Source organism: Salvia splendens, chromosome 5 (genome assembly GCF_004379255.2).
Source record: "Salvia splendens isolate huo1 chromosome 5, SspV2, whole genome shotgun sequence".
NCBI classification, from domain to species: Eukaryota; Viridiplantae; Streptophyta; class Magnoliopsida; order Lamiales; family Lamiaceae; genus Salvia; species Salvia splendens.
The window spans coordinates 36710963-36724677 of record NC_056036.1 but is presented as its reverse complement, the minus strand read 5'-3'; the positions used below and the strand labels follow the sequence as shown (position 1 = coordinate 36724677).

The 13715-nt window shown below is 39.9% G+C and overlaps 1 pseudogene; it reads right to left on the bottom strand.

The window, feature by feature from the left end:
- Positions 1–7941: 7941 nt before the first annotated feature.
- LOC121806017 lies at positions 7942–12167 on the bottom strand (annotated as a pseudogene).
- Positions 12168–13715: the final 1548 nt, after the last annotated feature.

Sequence of the window (13715 nt, the reverse complement as noted above, 5' to 3'; positions counted from 1 at the left end):
AGAAGACCTAATCAAACACATGTGGGCGAAATTCGACAACGAGTAGTGGTTTTTTTAATTTTACGAATTTAATTATGTAATTTTTAATTTTTAGGAGTTTAATTATGAAAATTTTAATTTTTAGGATTTTAATTATGTAATTTTTAATGTATTTTGTAATATTATTCCGGGTATGTGTAATGTATTTTAATTTTGTGGAAATGTTTTTATTTAAATTGAATAATGGAATGGTGAGACCCTTGTGCTCGTCCTTGCGGAAGAGCACAGCTGTGGGTGTTGTGCTCTTGCCTAAGAACAGGCAGAAAAAGTGGCGCCAGGCCCACAACCGTGTTCGTTGGCAAGAGCACGGTTGTGGGTGCTCTAAAAGCGTTGATTGGACAATTTTGTTATCGTGCGTTTTAAGATAGCAAATCACCACTCGCTTACCAAGAGCAGTGGCGAATCCAGGATTTTCATTTAGGGGTACGATAAATAATTATAACGATTCGAAGTTTCAAAATCTGACCAATCGTTTTTTTTAATTTAATTTTTCTTGCTAAATATTTATACTTGTAATTTTAATATTAAAATATGATATAGATGTGCACTAGAAAAAAAATCGGAAAGATAAAAACTAACGAACGAAACAACATGCATTAGAAGAGAATCAAAATCTATTAAAATGTTTAAAAACTAAAATTATAAAAAGTGTCCAATTTTTTGGAAAAAATAGAAAAATGAATGAACGAAACATGGAGAATAAAAATCTATTAAAATATTTAAAAACTAAAATTATAAAAAAAAGTGTCCAATTTTTTGAGAAAAATAGAAAAATGAATGATGTGAGTTGTGTCGGTTTTGAATCCAATTGAATATTTTAAAACAAAAAAAATAAATATATATTATGCATTAGATAGATTTCCCCTTTCAAAAGCATTTTAGAATATTTAAAAAGACAAGTAAATATATAAAAAATGCAATATTTGAAGATACAAATATGTAGAAGAATGAAGAAGGCGCTGGTGATGAGAATCAAACCCTGGCCTCCAGGGTGAGAGGCGGAGATAAATACCACTACACCACCTGCGCGAAGTTGTTTTGAGGGTACAGTTATACCCTTTGTTTCCACGTGGATCCGCCACTGACCAAGAGAAACACGTTTTCCATCTTGGCGTAATTAAGACTGACCGAGACCCATTAATTTAAAAAATGAGATAATTTATCTTAGCAATATTTGAATTTCAATCTAATTATTGTGTTTAAATATAAATGGTCTGTTCAATTTTGCCCATTCCTTTTTTAAACTAATCATAGAGAATGGAAATAAAATTAGGTACTATAAGAGCGTCCACTATAGTAGGACGCGGCTATAGCCGCGTCTTGGGGGCGGTGGGCGGCGGTGGGCGGGCGGCTATAGTGGGGAAGGTGTGCGGACAACTTTTGGGGCTATTGGGGGGGGCGGACGCGGGATAGCCGCGTTCGCGGCGAGGACGCGGCTATTGGAGGAATGTGAAAATGTAGAATTTTGTATTTGGAATTTTGGGGCTATTGGAGGTGTCCACTATAGTGGCGGAAATAGAATTTTGGGGCTATGAACAACAAAATTAGGGCTATGGACAAAAACTGGGGCGGGACTATTGGACGTGTCCGCCTTATAGTGGATACTCTAAGTTGTGAGTTGTGACCCATAGGTTTTCCTATGGAAACTAGTAGTACTACTTTGATTTTGTCGAATTTTCCCTTCACGTGGATATTATAATGGTGGTAGGTGAATGTACCAGTTTGGACTTAATTAATTCCGTTTATTTGAATTAATTTACTTATTATATACTTTCTTTATTCTATTTTAAGTGGAACATTTCTTATTTGTTACAAGATTTTATGGAATGTTGTTTTCAAAGTTAAGTGAAAAGATAATAAAATAGAAATAGCGATATTTTTAATTAAAAAAATACTATTTTAATAGAGTTGGCGATCTCAAAAGAAAATATGTCACTTAAAGTAAAACGGATGGAGCATTGGTTCCTCTTATCTTTGTTCCTATTATTATATAGAAACACCCCAAACTCACTAAATATTGATGAATTTGATGGAGCTTCGAGTATAGAGCAAACAATCTATCTATACACATATAAAAAGCGAGTTTTAGCCTCAATTTAAATATATATAAATTATGGGTAGAAATTAGAATATTTATAAACTTTGGGTATGAATTTAAATATTTATAAATTCATGTATAATTCTAACATAAATGAATTTGGAAGAATATTGCAGTTATAAATCTCTAATAAATGATGATAATGTAGTGTTCGTGTATTGCAAAGGGGATTAGGGGAGGCTTGGCGGTAAATGGCCGTTACAAATCAAAATAATCACTAATAATTGTGGTGTGAGGAAATAAAATGTGAATTAAATATTAATGGTCTGCAATGAATGAAATTGATAAATAATTTGCATTAGAGCATCTCCAATAACCGGCGTCACCACCGCGACGCCGATTTTTCGCCCACGCCGGTTTGACGCCGAACCATTGGAACCGGCGTGGGCGAAATCGGCGTCAAAATCGGCGTCGCCATGCCGATCCCCGCGCTGATGCCGGTTCCGACGCCGATTCTCACGGGCGCCATTGTGCGTCCCGGATCGGCGCCAAACCGGCGTCGGATTTAAATTTTTTTTTGTTTTTCGAAAACACTATATATACGCGCGTTGAACCTCATTTTCATTCGCACCACTTGTTTTAACGAGTACTCTCTCTACCTTACTTTCTGTACAAGATCAATAACGAGCAATGGAGAACAACTACGAAGGTATTCCAGTTAATCCCGGGGGATGGTCTCAGACTCCCCCGCCTCCCTGTGTAGGGTCTCAGACGCCCCCGACTCCCGGGGCAGGGTCCCATACTTCCCCGGCTCCTGGGGGAGGTGGTTGGCCTCCGATGAGCGGGTACTACAACATGTACCCGTGGCAGCATATGATTCCGGGGTGGGCACCCGGCATGCAGCCCCCTATGCAGATGATGCCGGGGTGGGCACCCGGCATGCAGCCACCGGCGCAGCAGATGATGCCACCGGCGCAACAGATGATTCCCCCGGAGCAGGGGACGTACGGGGGGGACAACGCCTATCGGCCGACTTTTGATTTTTCCACCGGTTCTTCGCACACATCGACCCCAACTGATGCACAGTATACGGAGACCTTCTCCTTAGCGGACTTGGGTTTTGATATTAACGAGGTTTCGGAAACTCTCATTCAAAGCCAGGGAGTAGGGCGGGGTAAGAAGAAGGGCAAGGCGAAGAAGGTCGGCGAGTCGTCGCAGCCCCAAGCCGAAATCCGGGGCCGGAGGAAGTGGACAGACGCGGAGAACGTTGCGGTTGCCAAGGCGTGGGTGAGTGTCTGCGACGATCCTCTGGTTTCGAACAACCAGAGGATCGTCAACTTGTGGGTCAAGATAGCCGCAGCCTACAGGGCATTTTGCCCTGAAGGGAGACCGTGCACCGGGGAGGAGGTCCGGAAGTGCTGGGACCGAATCAGGGCTGGCGTCTCTCGATTTTTGGGTTTGTACGCCAACGCCCTCCGCATGCAGACCAGTGGCCAAACAGAGGAAGACGGCAGGAGGATTGCGGAGAGAGCCTACCCCGATCCGGATAAGAAGTACTATGAGTTCACCTACTGGAACTGCTACGTTGTGCTCAACGAGTCGGAGAAATTCCGGGCATGCGTCGACGCTGGCTGGCCGAAGAGGCAGAGACTGAACTATACCGGAGATTATAGCGGTAGCAGCGGTGGTTCGTCAGACCTCCCTGAGACGGCCCAGGAGGTCCCGACTCCTCGGTCGTTCGGTCGCCGACCTCGCCCGGTTGGGCAAAGGCGGGCGCAGCAGGTTGCGAGGGGGGGGCACCCCGAGTTCCCAGGACGTCCATTCGGCATCCCCCCTCGGCAGGTCTACCGAGGAGCTCAAATTCTTCGCGCGCCAACAAACGCGCGCTCAAATGGTGAAGACCTTAGCCGACTTCCAAGCGGCGGTGGACCCCGAGGTGAAGGATTTTCTTCGTGTATTGCTCCAGAGCCAGCGTGAAGAATTGGAGGCGATGAGGAGGGACACCGGCGGGAATAGCCGCGGTGACGACGGTGAAGAAGCGCTGGGCGACGACGGAGACGAGGACGGCGGCGATGAGTGATTTTGTTTTACTTTTATAAATTAATGTACTTTTTAATTTTGTATTTTTTTATATTATTGTACTTTTTTTAAAAATTAATGTACTTTTTAAATTTTAATATTATTATTCGAATTTTCCGTATTTGTCTCGTAAATTAAATTCCGTATGTTGATACAAGTGTAAATTAAATTATATAATTGTTATTAGTGATGTGGATAGGTAGTGTGAAGGCTATGTGAGGGCTATTTGATGTCCAGTTGATGTGGCAAACTGATGTGGCAGGAGAATTGTAGTGCTGATGATGTGGCAGTGTGAAGGCTATTTGATGGCTATTTGACGTCCAGTGCTATTGGAGATGCTCTTAATATGAGATTTTGATATAGGCGTATGGGGTCATTTGAATTGGCTACAATATTAAAGGGTTCAGCCGTTTTTTTGAATCAAAGAGAGAAATAATTTATATGGCAGTTATTTTGCCTATTTAAGGCAAATAACTGTCATATGGAAATTTTAGAATATTTTTATAACTCTTGTCTATAAATATGTTATTTCTTATAGCTCACTTATTCAGTGTTCTCTCCTGATGCATTATCGAATTTTCTGCAAAAGGGAAATTTTATTTTTAAGTATAATTCTTGCTCCTTGCCAATGGTTGTACATTTCATTCTTTAGTACATTTATATTCATTATTTTACATGCTCTTTTTTGGGTGATTATTATGTTACTAATATTGTGGTCTTATGAAAGGAAGAATATTGAAACCATTGAATTCACCTTCCACAATGATCTTCAACCTAGCATAACTTCATCAGTCATCAAAGTTTTGTGTGTTCGTGTTTTGGAAATGACCAAATCTGGAGACAAGTCAAATGTTGATAGCTTGGAATGTGTTTTTCACGATCGTATGGCATGTGTTTTGTTATTTCTTATTTTATTAGGTTTCTATCTTTATTTATTTTACAGGTTAAAAACTCAAAAGAGATCGTAACATATATCTCACTTATGTGAGTGCGATATATTTCATTGCTATATCATAGTGTATTTCATTGCTTTTATATGATTCCGCATCTGATTGGTCTTGCTATAACGCAGGACATTGAGAAGTTACAATATTTTCGGGATGTTGCCAGAGTATATTGGACAAATGACGACACTTAAAATGTCTTTAGTAGAATATTTTATGCGTGATTAATTTTGTTGTTCATACCTACTTTAATCTGAAAACCTTACATACACTTAAGTTAAGTATCATTCAGAGCGTCATATTGATTTGGAGTAATTTACTAATTTAAATCATGTTAATTTTTGGTACTCCATACAAATTTTCATTCATCAATAATTTATGATAAGCAGTTTTTAATTCTTATTTGAGTTGCCTATTGGTATTTTAAAGATTTTTTAGTTTAGAAACTTTTATTCCAATTTCGACAACCTTGATACAATTGAGACTACATTATCTTAATAGAGCCTTTCAAGTCACATTTTAATACATACAAAGCTAGAATTAAAAATTTTGAAACAAGGAAGACAAAACGGTGAGGTTAGAGAACGGGTTGGAATTTTATAATTTCAATTTTATTAATTTAGTAATTTGGGTTTTAATTAATGGGTAGTGATAAATATACATAATTTTGTAGTACATACATAATTGAACTTTTTTTACACCTTAAAAATGTGTATGCAATTGTTGATTTCCTAAAGTTGCTTTATTTATATTTTTGGGATGATATATTTAAACTGTGCTTGGTTGATTTCTAAAATTGCTTTATTTATGTTTTTTGGATTGTACATTTAAATTATTTTACATATTTGTGATTTTTAGTCCTTAAATAATGTATTTGGATCGTAATAAATTCAAAATATGAATTCATTGTGATAAAATTATATCGAGACGTGCATCGCAAGTGTCTGATACTAGTGCTCCTAAAAGGCTAGATGATGGATGCGTGTGATGCACATGCTCGTGAGCTTTGAAAGACAAAAGTGGGTTGGGGTGATTGTTGAGTATATTCTTTAACTCTCGATGCCAAAGACTTCGGCCAAATGAACTTGCCAAGTGGATCGCCATTAACATGTTGTTTTAATGTTGAAGTGGATGATATATTTCTGTTTAGAGCATCACCAATGGTAATAGGCCAGCCATAGGTTAGCCACAAACTCCTTCTGCCACACCATCAGTACTAAAAACTCCTCCTGCGACATCATCATGACAAACAACTGGACAAGCAATAGGCAATAGGCTAACCACAATAAACAAAATTATAAAAAACAAATAATTAACAATCACACAAAATACATAATTAAATTTACGATACAGATACCGAAAAATTCAATAATAATATTTAAATTTTAAAAAAGTACATTAATTAAAAAAATTACATTAATTAACAAAAATCTAACGACGTGCAGTCCTCCGTGCCCACAACTCTTCAATTAAATCCTTTTGGAGTCGAATATGAGCATCCACTTGGCGCATATCGGCATGTGCCTTGAGGCGGCCGACTTCATCGTGAGGTACCCCCTTCGTACGTTGGGGGCGGCCACGCCGTGGCTTGGGCCTGCTTCATTAGCATCGTCATTGGCCCAACTAGTCAGCTGTACACCTTCATCTTCGACAATCATGTTGTGCAGGATAATACAGGCGTACATTATATCAGCAATGCAGTCGACATGCCACAAACGCGTTGGACCCCTAATTGCAGTCGAGGTGCCGCCGGCTGCAAGGCCCTTTGTATCAACCGGTTTATCTCGCGGGAAATATAGGCCTCCAACTCTTCGTTCACTTGCCGTTCGTACTCTTCAGCATCACCACCACTACTACCACCCGCGTTACTCATTTCACGTTGTCGCCCTTGTACAGAAATTAAGATGGAGAGAAAACTCGTTAAAACAAGTGGTGCGAATGAAAATGACGTGCAAATCGTGTATATATAGTGTTTCGAAAAATAAAAAAAAAATGAGCTGGCCGATCACGAGCCTGCAATGACGGCCTGCTAACCGGCAAGCGGATCGGCCAGCGCCCGAAATTCAGCGTCGGGTCGCTGATTTTTTCGCCGAAATGGCGCTCGTCGGTTCCAATGGTTCGGCGAGCGGACAGGCTAGCGCCGGGAATCGGCTAGCCTGTCCGCTCGCCGCCATTGGAGATGCTCTAAAATAAATCAAAATATCCGCATCAGATTCAGACCTTAGGAGGTGTTCGGTTTGCAAGATTGTATTCCAAATTAAATATGGAGTAGTGTGTTTGGTTCATGAGATTCAATCCCACAACTCAATCCTAGATGAATAATCCTGTGATTATTAGTCATAGCTAACCCCCCTATGACTAAAATAATCTCACAACTGAATCTTAGAATGTATTATTTTATCTAGGAAACCGAACACCACCTTAGTGTCAAAATTTCCTGCCTAAAAGCTTACAAATCATACATATACAACTATAATACATTCATATGAGAGTGTGATTGATCAAATGGAACACTGTCCATTACAGAGACGACGCTTCCCATTTATGGAAGAAAGAGCCCGACAGCCTCCATCACGCAGCAATGCCAGATCCACGGAAGCCTCAGACTTCCCTCAGCTGGCCATGATTTAAGGCAATATATGTTCTAGCAAAACGAGGACAGACAGAATTGATGGGTATCTTGGTTGCAAGCCAGTATAACGCGTTTAGAGCTGCTTTCGACACTTTTTAGGCTGCAGAGGTGATAATGCCAGTTAATCTCTTCCACCCTCTATGCCAGTGAATCTCTTACACACTTTTTCAGTTTGAACTTCAAAAAGAGTTAATAAAAAGATACAAAAATCCTGAAAAATGAGTCCATTATAACCTCCAGAATATTATACAAAATAGATACCATAAAGATAGAGAGAGAATTGCCCAAAAACGTCACATTTGGTAGCAAAATATGGAGGTCAAGTTACAAAGTATATCTCTATTCTACACTGTGGGGCTAAGTTATTCATGTACAAAGACTAAGCCTTGCAGGTGCCACATGCTATGGAAAATAGAGGTAGCCACACGATATAAAGTTAAGAGTGACTTGTTATCCGCGCTTAGGCTTTCATAGAACAGAATGTATCCATGGTCTGTGTTGCTTGAGTATTCTTGGGCAGAACCGAAAAACGTCTGGATGGCCGACTCATCAATTATCTCTGCATTCTCATCGTCAAAAAAAGCCAGTGATTATGACTTTTTACAAGACTTATATAGTGCCCGTGGTTTGGCCCTGTCCCTAAATGAACCACCACGGCAAACAGCGAGTACTCAGAGTCGCCAGCGTCTAATGTGGTGCTGAGCTTTAGTTCCAGGGGGAACACTACGCGATACGATAACTTCTTGTGTCTGTTAGTTGTTCCATGTACTTGAATCGCTTGAGATGAATAACCAAGATACGAGGTGATTTCTGTATCTTCATCCTTTTCTGGGCTTCTTGCAAACTGTGTTTAGACACGAAAACAAATTAACTTTCTTCGTCGTGAACACATACTTGTAACATAAACAAGGCCACCCACCTGCAGCATTTGTCACAGAAGAATTTAAGGGTTTCTGTAGAGCTGAAATTCTTGAGGCAGCTAGTAATTGAACTGTTTTGTTCAATATCAAGGCTTAAATCTAAAAATGTCTCGTCCCTTGCAGTAACTGTCTCACACCTTAAACACCTCGTCTCATTCGTGAATACCCTGCTCCCCATTCAAAGTCAGAATCAATCAACAATAACAAAAACATATATAAGGAGAAAACAGAGAGTGGCAGGAAATGACAAAGTGCAGGTAGACATGTGAGCAATGAATAAAGTTTGGGAGACACAGAATATCCGTTGGCTTTACCTGAAAATTTTTGTGGACCCAAGTAAGTGCAAGTTCCTGCTTAACACCATTGACATGACCATTACTCTGCCCATTTGAAACAATCTCACGCGTTGCCTTGAGATGCTCTTTCTCCAGTATGTCAACAAGTTGGTTTAGCAAGAAGTTCAGAAATTCATGAGCATCCTGCATGACAGGATATGAGAATAGTTGAATATCAGTTAACGAAATATCCACAACAAAATGCGTACAATCAAGAACCCTTTTTGCCAAGCCATACCATATAATGCATGATATGCTACAACCATCTCATCACTCATCTCAAGCTGTAATAATCAGAAGGTCCCAAAAGATGTTTTCAACAAACCAATGCTCTTAAAACACAAGCATTTAAGTAAAGAGTAAAGACAATCTGAATGACATAAAAAGAATTAAAACAGTCATCAGAATAAGTAACTTATTGACAAAGCAGCATCTACACTGGTGATAAGAATAAAATAAAATTGAAGAACTTGAAGAAATCCATACAGGCTTATAAGAAAATAATAAAATCCTTCTCTTGGCTAAAGAGGACAAGTGAGAGAAACAATGATTCTACAAATGAGTTTAATCCGTGACCATAATTTATCAATATACTCAACTCAAAATGCATTGGGGCAATCACTAGTTGCTCATCCAGAATTTACCTATTTGGGGGGGGGGGGGAACATATTATGTTTTCTACATAATATGTAGCCTCTGTGTTGTTGTTCACTATAACTATACTAACAGGAGTATAAAATAACTAGGAAAAAGCAGAAAAAAAAAACAATTTACAAGTAAATACCTGGTGCATATATCCTCGAAAAACATCATTTTCTTTTCTAAGTCTTTGCACAAAGCGTTTTGGAGCTATCACACCTGTTTTCTTCTTTTGAGAGTTTATCTGCGCATAAAATATCATCAAAATTTGTACAGGAAAGCCATAGGCTGGTACATTGCTTCAATTTCGGAGGTTATTATGAAGTCTTACAATTGTCATCGATGGATGCAACAGGATTCTAAAAAAAACCATGAAGTAGGAGTGGGTTTCTTAATGTTACTAGGAACCATGACATATACATTCTAAGTTTCTAACTGATGGATTATTCTAACAAGCACAAACTTTGCCTTCAAACAGTACCTTATTACAAAAGGTAACAGTTCTAGGTGCTATCAAGGATCAAAACCTATCTATATGAACTGTTGCAATTCTTACATACACTACCTGTGAAAAAAGTTCCGCAAGACAAGTTAAAAGGTTTTCATCTGATTCTCCTTGGCTTTTGTTGTTGGAATAATACTCCAATATTTGTTCGCGAAATGGTACACAAAAGTAGAGAGCCTGAGAAACAAAACAAATCAGTGAAATTAAAAAAAAAACAAAAACTCTCAAAACACATAAGACAACCTTGTATCCAGGGGCGGAGCCAGGATTTTATTGGAGAAGGGGCAAAAATATAATACATAGGAAGAATTTATGTATTTGAGAAGGGGCATTTAGTGTGGTTGAAGTATATAATTAACAATCCATGTATAAATATATAAGGAAATGAGTGGATGAGGAGGGACATTTGCCCCATGTCCCCATAAGCTGGCTAGGCCCCTGCTTGTATCATCATGGAACATGCTTTAACAATTGAACCTACTGGTCTAACATTGAATATACATTTTGTTTCTATATCGCCTCATTTGACATAAGCAAAAATGTATACGACCTCTCAAAGATATGCAATTCTCTCCGAGAAACGCAACAACCTGAAAACCACCCCACCTCCTTCCCCCATACTACTATTATATGGAGTACTTACAAAAGACAAAGCACAAAAACATCTTGTCTCAAGCTATTCGGTGTAATAGATATACTATAAGATATCCCATCTGACGTCATTCAGTTTCAAACCACCACAAAACCGAAGAACAAGAACAGTATAACCTCCTTCCTAAACAATAATCAACTAAAAATGATACTACATCAATAAATCTCCTAAACTAAACCAACAAAAAAAATACATGAGTTGGTCTCTATTTTCATGCCACCACTCAAACCAGCAACAGAATCGATCACAATTTCCCCAAATGATCAAATAATCAATGCAACAAACATATATTTATGCAATCAAACTATCGAAATTTCTCCCTTCATCGCCCCTAATCTCAGATAACGAAAAACCTCTGATAAGATGTTACGGACTCAATTCCCACATCGGTAGTGAGGACAACTGATGTGGGGTATATAGACTAAATGAGTTCTCTCTCCCTAACAGGCTAGTCTTTTGGGATGAGTTCTCCTGTTTGGTCTGTATCAATTAGTGCTTTCATTGAGAGCCCAAACGGCTCGGAATTGTGGCCGGACAACAAACTCACCGTGACCAACGAGTGCGTTTGGGACCGCTCGGAGTGGTGACCCACGGAGTGGTGGCCGGGCAAAGAATCCACCGTGACCAACATGGCCGTGACCAACGAAAACTCGGAGTGGTGGCCTGGCAAAGAACCAGCCGTGACCAACGTGGCCGTGACCAACGAGGACATTGGCCCTTAAAGGAGGGTCGAATGTTACGGACTCAATTCTCACCTCGGTTGTGAGAAACGTTGGCCCTTAAAGGAGGTCCGAATGTTACGGACTCAATTCCCACCTCGGTTGTGAGAAACGTTGGCCCTTAAAGGAGGTCCGAATGTTACCCTTAAAGGAGGTCCGAATGTTACGGACTCAATTCCCACCTCGGTTGTGAGAAACGTTGGCCCTTAAAGGAGGGTCGAATGTTACGGACTCAATTCCCACATCGGTTGTGAGAACAACTGATGTGGGTCATATAAACTAAATGAGCTCTCTCTAGTCTTTTGGGATGAGTTCTCCTGTTTGGTCTATATCATAAGACAACACAGTCCAAACTCAAAAACCTAAATCCACATAGAAACTAAGAATCATCCCTCAACTAAAGAAAACAAAACAAAAGTTCCCACAAGTCAAACATGATCGAGAAAATCGAGAGAGGGAATTGAAGATGACGACCTGCAAAGCACTGTTGCAATAGCATGTGTTGCCGAAATTCTCCAAGCCGAAATATCTTTCACCTTCGGGAAAATGGTCTCCCAAAGCCTTCTCTAACTTGGAGCCCGCCACACCCATTGTGAGTGTGACACCATCCACCATATTCCAGAACTCCTCTATCTCTCTCGTCCACGCATCTTCGCTCTCCCACAATCCCTCTCTAACTCGGCTATAGATTTGATTAAGATAGTCTCTTGACTGTCTTATCTCTTCACTATTCATGGGCTCTACCGTACTTTTCATCTCATCTCTAAGAGACAGCACCTGCAATCCTCCATCTTTTAACCTCTCTCAACCATCTCATCCTTTAACTATTCATTCAATTTCATTTTTTATTTTTATTTCTAACAAATTCAATTAATAAAAACACACTTCATTAAATAAAATAAAATTACAACTTAAAATTCTGAAAAAATAAAAAATCACATTAATAAAATCTAAAAAAATAAAAATTATGATGGATGTAAATCCGGGATCGACGTTGAGGCGTCGCGGCTTCCTCCTCCTCCCTACGTCGATCTTCTTCTAGTGATTCTTTCATTATTCGACGCATTTGCTCAAACGGATCCATGAATTGATTAAATTTGGGAGAAGAATAATATTTTGAGATGAAAATTAGAGACGAACGAGAGATGATTTGAGAAGAATAGATGTGTGTGTTTGTGTATATAAATGAGAATGAAAGAGGAGTATTTATAGAATAAAAAAAGGAAAAAAATTAAATTTTCAACGGTAATAAAACGGTAATATTACTGTTTTTCATTTTATTTTATTTTTTATTAAAATCAATTTTTTTTAAAATGATTTATTGCGTCAGCGTGGCGACGCCCACTCGCGGGCGTCACGCCTAGCGTCAGCGCTCGCCACGTGGCGCTGGCGCCTGGCGAGCTGTCGCGCGAGCCGTCCCTCCGGGACGAGACGCTCGTTGCTGCAACGCCGTCTCTTATCCGTCTCGTCTCTCCGAGACGAGACCGAGACGGTTAAGAGATGTGTTGCGGATGCTCTTAGGCCATCCGCAACGCTGTCTCTTATCCGTCTCTTAACCGTCCCATCTCTTCACTATTCATGGCTCCATAGTACTTTTCATCCCATCTCTTAACTAAGAGAGAGCATCTGTAACCCTCCATCTCTTAACCATCTTATACCTTAACTATTCATTCAATTTCATTTTTTATTTTTATTTCCAACAAATTCAATTAATAAAAACACACTTCGTTAAATAACATAAAATTACAACTTAAAATTAAAAAAACACATAATTAAAATCCTAAAAAAATATAAATTACATAATTTAAAATACAATTTTATAGAAATTATAAAAATTACTCCGCCGACGAATCATCCCTCAAAGGCGGTGGCGGTGCACTCAAGCTACATGGAGGTGGAATATCAATTTGTCTTGCCATAAACTCAATACCGGCAAGATGAGCTTGATATTGGGGAGACGTCATGCGGGAAGTGTCAGCCATCGTGGCGGCCAAGTACATGGACAATAAGGTGTCCGAGCCCGAGCCCGCCTAGCTTGATTCGCCTCGGCCCCTCCTCCCTCTAGCCGCCTTCGCCGCCTTGGTCCCTTGTGGCCAACGGCGCCCACTGGAGGAGCCCCCTGCATCGGTGGTCGTGCCCTCAACCTCCTGTGAGGCGTTGCCTGACCCGCCCTCACTAGACAAGTATTGGCCACCCGCCGTGTGCTTCGTGCG